The 5,804-nt window shown below is 36.6% G+C and overlaps 1 pseudogene; it reads right to left on the bottom strand.

Moving 5' to 3' along the window:
• Positions 1 to 603: 603 nt before the first annotated feature.
• Positions 604 to 1,430, bottom strand: LOC102535013 (spliceosome-associated protein CWC15 homolog pseudogene; annotated as a pseudogene).
• Positions 1,431 to 5,804: the final 4,374 nt, after the last annotated feature.

Below are 5,804 nucleotides of genomic sequence, written 5' to 3'. Positions count from 1 at the left end.
TACATGTCACTTTCAGACCTGGCCCCTAAAAGATCCTGTGAGGTTCTTAGCTTACACTCTCCGTTGCCTATCCCGGTGCACAGCAGAGCCATTCCATGGGTGCAGCCCAGTTCCCTGGGTATTGCCTGGAGGCAAACTGCTCAGGAGAGTCACTTGCCCTATACTGGACTGAGACATGCATACCTACACATGTGCTATGGCCATTTGTGTATCTCCTTTGGAGAAATGTCTATTCATATCCTTTCTCATTTTTAAACTGGGCTGTTTTGTCTTTATATTGCTCACTGGTAGTGGTTCTTTTTATAATTGGGATACTAGACTCTGAACAGATACATGATTTGCAAATATCTATTCCATTTCATGATTTGTCTTTGTAATTTCTTTTTTTAGACTATTAAAAATATTTATTACAAGCAGATTCCCTTTCCCATGTTAAAAAGGAAACATCTGATTGGAAATATTCAGAGATGGAAATTGGGTTAAACGAATTCCCAAGTCCTTATCAAAAAAGATATCACTAAAGGAAAAGATTAAGGAACTTAAAATTAGGAAAGCCTAGTCACAGTTTAGATGGCGGAAAAGAGAAACAAAAACTAACCCAAATAAAGTCAGATTGTTTACATTTTACAGTCTTCAATAACGCACAAAAGAACTGCACCATTTAATATATTTCTCTATGAACATTTTGTGAAATTCAGATCATAGCATAGCATTTACAAATCTTTTATCTTTCTTTGGATCATCTACCCCTTTTGCACAGTTCTTGAAAACAGCATCATCATCCCATCTTTCAACTTTGAAGTTGGCCTGAGGCTGGGATGGGTCAGTGAGATTAAGGAGAGTGGTTTCATTCAGAATGTTTGCCGTACAAATCCTTTCTTCTCCAGCTTTTTGCTCTTGTTCCTTCCTGGCTTGCTTTTCAGATCTTTCCTAGTTCTGCAGTATCACCACCATCATCACTCTCCTCTTTAAACTCTTCATCTTCCTCATCTGTTAGGGGATCATCTGCATTGAGCTTGGCAGGGGGAATCTGGTCTAACAGCGGCTTCTCTGACACTGAAGAGGAGTTTTATGTCCTCGGGTTGGACGATCTCTTATTTTTCTCTCTTGAAGCAGGTCTCTCTCTCTCTCTTCCAACTCTCTCCTGAAGTCACGGTTCCAAATCTCTTCAGGAGCATCCTAAGGGGTTTGTCTATATTATATCTTTGTATGAAATGGTAGGTCTCTACTTGAATGTTGCTTTGAGAATTGGCTCAAATCACCTTCTCCTTTTCCTCTCTCATCTGTTGCCGGTTCAAAAGTTGGCCTAACTGCTGTTGTTATCTTCAAGGCTGGGGTCCAATGCATCAACCATCAGAGATCATACAGATACCATTAGGACACAGTCTTTGTAATTTCTTGATGCACAAAAGTCTTTAATTTCGATGAAATCCAATGTATTTTTTCTTTGGTTGCTTGTGCTTCAGGTGTCATATCCAGGAAATGAATCCAAGGCAATGAAAATTTAACCTAAGTTTTTTTTTTTTCTGTTACATTTAAGTCTTTGATCTATTTGGGGTAAATTTACTTTGAGTAAAAATATGGTGAAAGGTGGAGGACCAACTCCATTCTTTACATGTGTTTATTCAATTGACTGCTTTTTTTTAAATTGATTGCTTCTTAAAGGCTGCTTTTTCCCCATCGAAGGGTCTTGGCACCCTTGTAAAAAATTAATTGAGCATAATGTGTAGATGTATTTCTAGACTATCAGTTCTATTCCATTGATTTATATGTCTGTCTTTTTTTAACATTTTTTATTGATTTATAATCATTTTGCAATGTGTCAAATTCCAGTGTTCAGCACAATTTTTCAGTCATTCATGGACATATACACACTCATCGTCACATTTTTTTCTCTGTGAGTTATCATAACATTTTGTGTATATTTCCCTGTGCTATACAGTGTAATCTCGTTTATGTATTCTACAATTTTAAAATCCCAGTCTATCCCTTCCCACCCTCCACCCCCCTGGTAACCACAAGTCTGCATTCTCTGTCTGTGAGTCTATTTCTGTCCTTTATTTATGCTGTTTTTGTTTGCTTGTTTGTTTTTGTTTTTGTTTTTTAGATTCCACATATGAGCAATCTCATATGCTATTTTTCTTTCTTTCTGGCTTACTTCACTTAGAATGACATTCTCCAGGAGCATCCATGTTGCTGCAAATGGCGTTATGTTGTCGGTTTTTATGGCTGAGTAGTATTCCATCGTATAAATATACCACCTCTTCTTTATCCAGTCACCTGTTGATGGACATTTAGGCTGTTTCCATGTTTTGGCTATTGTAAATAGTGCTGCTATGAACATTGGGGTGCAGGTGTCATCCTGAAGTACATTTCCTTCTGGATACAAGCCCAGGAGTGGGATTCCTGGGTCATATGGTAAGTCTATTCCTAGTCTTTTGAGGAATCTCCACACTGTTTTCCATAGTGGCTGCACCAAACTGCATTCCCACCAGCAGTGTAGGAGGGTTCCCCTTTCTCCACAGCCTCTCCAGCATTTGTCATTTGTGGATTTTTGAATGACGGCCATTCTGACTGGTGTGAAGTGATACCTCATTGTAGTTTTGATTTGCATTTCTCTGATAATTAGTGATACTGAACATTTTTTCATGTGCTTTATGATCATTTGTATGTCTTCCTTGGAGAATTGCTTGTTTAGGTCTTCTGCCCATTTTTGGATTGGGTTGTTTATTTTTTTCTTATTGAGTCGTATGAGCTGCTTATATATTCTGGAGATCAAGCCTTTGTTGGTTTCACTTGCAAAAATTTTCTCCCATTCCGTAGGTTTTCTTCTTCTTTTACTTCTGGTTTCCTTTGCTGGCAGAAGCTTGTAAGTTTCATTAGGTCCCATTTGTTTATTCTTGCTTTTATTTCTTCTAGGAGAAAATTTTTGAAATGTATGTCAGATAATGTTTTGCCTATGTTTTCCTCTAGGTTTATTGTATCTTGTCTTATGTTTAAGTCTTTAATCCATTTTGAGTTGATTTTTGTATATGGTGTAAGGGAGTGTTCTAGCTTCATTGTTTTACATGCTGCTGTCCAGTTTTCCCAACACCATTTGCTGAAGAGACTGTCTTTATTCCATTGTATATTCTTGCCTCCTTTGTCGAAGATGAGTTGACCAAAAGTTTGTGGGTTCATTTCTGGGCTCTCTATTCTGTTCCATTGGTCTATATGTCTGTTTTGGTACCAATACCATGCTGTCTTGATGACTGTAGCTCTATAGTATTGTCTGAAGTCTGGGAGAGTTATTCCTCCAGCCTCTTTCTTTCTCTTCAGTAATGCTTTGGCAATTCTAGGTCTTTGATGGTTCCATATAAATTTTATTATGATTTGTTGTAGTTCTGTGAAATATGTCCTGGGTAATTGGATAGGGATTGCATTAAATCTGTAGATTGCCTTGGGCAGTGTGACCATTTTAACAATATTGATTCCTCCAATCCAGGAGCATGGAATATCTTTCCATTTTTTAAAGTCTTCTTTAATTTCCTTCATCAATGCTTTATAGTTTTCTGTGTATAATTCTTTCACCTCCTTGGTTAGATTTATTCCCAGATATTTTATTACTTTGGGTGCTATTTTAAAGGGGATTGTTTCTTTACTTTCTTTTTCTGTTGATTTATCGTTAGTTTAAAGAAATGCAACTGATTTTTGAATGTTGATTTTGTAACCTGCTACCTTGCTGAATTGGTCAATCAGCTCTAGTAGCTTTTGTGTGGACCGTTCAGGGTTTTCTAAATATAGTAACATGTCATCAGAATATAATGACACTTTTACCTCTTCTTTTCCAATTTGGATCCCTTTTATTTCTTTCTCTTGCCTGACTCTGTGGCTAGGACTTCCAGGACTACGTTCAATAGGAGTGGTGATAGCGGGCATCCTTGTCTTGTCCCAGATTTTAGTGGGAAGCTTTTGAGTTTTTCACCGTTGAGAACTATGCTGGCTGTAGGTTAGTCATATATAGCTTTTATTATGTTGAAATATGTTCCCTCTCTACCCACTTTGGCGAGAGTTTTTATCATAAATGGGTGTTGAATTTTATCGAATGCTTTTTCTGCATCGATTGAGATGATCATGTGGTTTTTGTCCTTTCTCTTGTTGATGTGATGTATTACATTGATTGATTTGCGTATGTTGAACCAGCCTTGTGTCCCTGGGATGAACCCCACTTGGTCATGATGTATAATATTTTTTATGTGTTGTTGGATTCTATTTGCTAAAATTTTGGTGAGGATTTTGGCGTCTATGTTCATCAGTGATATTGGCCTATAATTCTCTTTTTTTGTAGTGTCTTTGCCTGGTTTTGGTATCAGGGTGATGGTGGCTTCATAGAATGAGTTTGGGAGTATTCCCTCCTTCTCAATCATCTGGAAGAGTTTGAGAAGGACTGGTATGAGTTCTTCTTTGTATGTTTGGTAGAATTCCCCGGTGAAGCCATCCGGTCCTGGACTTTTATTTGTAGGGAGGTTTTTAATTGCTATTTCTATTTCCTTTCTAGTGATCGGATTGTTCAAGTGTTCAGTTTGTTCTTGATTCAGTTTTGGTGGACAGTATGTTTCCAGAAACTTGTCCATCTCCTCTAGGTTATCCAGTTTGGTTCCATATAGTTTTTCATAATATTCTCATATGATATTCTGTATTTCTATTTTGTTTGTTGTAATTTCTCCATTTTCCTTTCTTATTTTGCTAATTTGTGCTCTCTCTTTTTTCTTCTTTCTGAGTTTGGCCAGAGGTTTGTCGATTTTATTTACTTTTTCAAAAAAACAGCTTTTGGTTTGGTTGATTTTTTCTATGGTCTTGTTAATCTTTATTGTATTTAATTCCTCTCTGATCTTTATTATTTCCTTCCTTCTGCTGCTTTTTGGGGCTTTTTGTTCTTCTTTTTCTAATTCATTCAGGTGGTGGGTTAATTTGTTTATTTGAGAGTGTTCTTCTTTTTTGAGGAAGGCCTGTATCGCTATAAACTTCCCTCTTAGCATTGCCTTTGCTGTGTCCCATAGGTTTTGAGTGGTTGTGCTTTCATTATCATTTGTCTCAAGGTATTTTTTAATTTCAGCTTTGATTTCCTCATTGATCCATTGTTTTTTCAATAACATATTGTTTAATCTCCATGCTTTTCTTTTTTTCTCCTTTGTTTCTCTGTTGTTGAGTTCCAGTTTCATGGCATTGTGGTCAGTAAAGATGCTTGAGATAATTTCTATCTTCTTAAATTTGTTGAGGTTTCTTTTGTGTCCAAGTACATGATCGATCCTGGAAAATGTTCCATGTGCACTTGAAAAGGATGTATATTCTATTTTTTTGGGGTGTAAAGCTCCGTAAATATCCACCAAATCTAGTTTTTCTATTGTACTATTTAATTTCTCTGTTGCCTTGTTTATTTTCTGTCTGGAAGATCTGTCGAGTGATGTTAATGCAGTGTTAAAATCTCCAACTATGATTGTATTCCCATCAATATCCCCCTTTATCTCTGTTAGTAATTCTTGTATGTACTTAGGTGCTCCTATATTGGGTGCATATATATTAACGAGTGTAATATCTTCATCTTGTATCACTCCTTTAATCATTATAAAATGTCCTTCTTCATCTTTCTTTATGGCCTTTGTTTTAAAGTCTATTTTGTCTGAAATCAGTACTGCAACACCTGCTTTTTTGGCTTTTCCATTTGCATGGAATATCCTTTTCCATCCTTTCACTCTCAATCTATATGTGTCCTTCTCCCTAAAGTGGGTCTCTTGTATGCAGCATATTGAAGGTTCTTGCTTTAT

This window comes from Vicugna pacos, chromosome 14, assembly GCF_048564905.1.
Source record: "Vicugna pacos chromosome 14, VicPac4, whole genome shotgun sequence".
Lineage (NCBI taxonomy): Eukaryota > Metazoa > Chordata > Mammalia > Artiodactyla > Camelidae > Vicugna > Vicugna pacos.
Note: the sequence above shows the minus strand (reverse complement) of the source record. Positions and strands in the feature narration are given on the sequence as shown.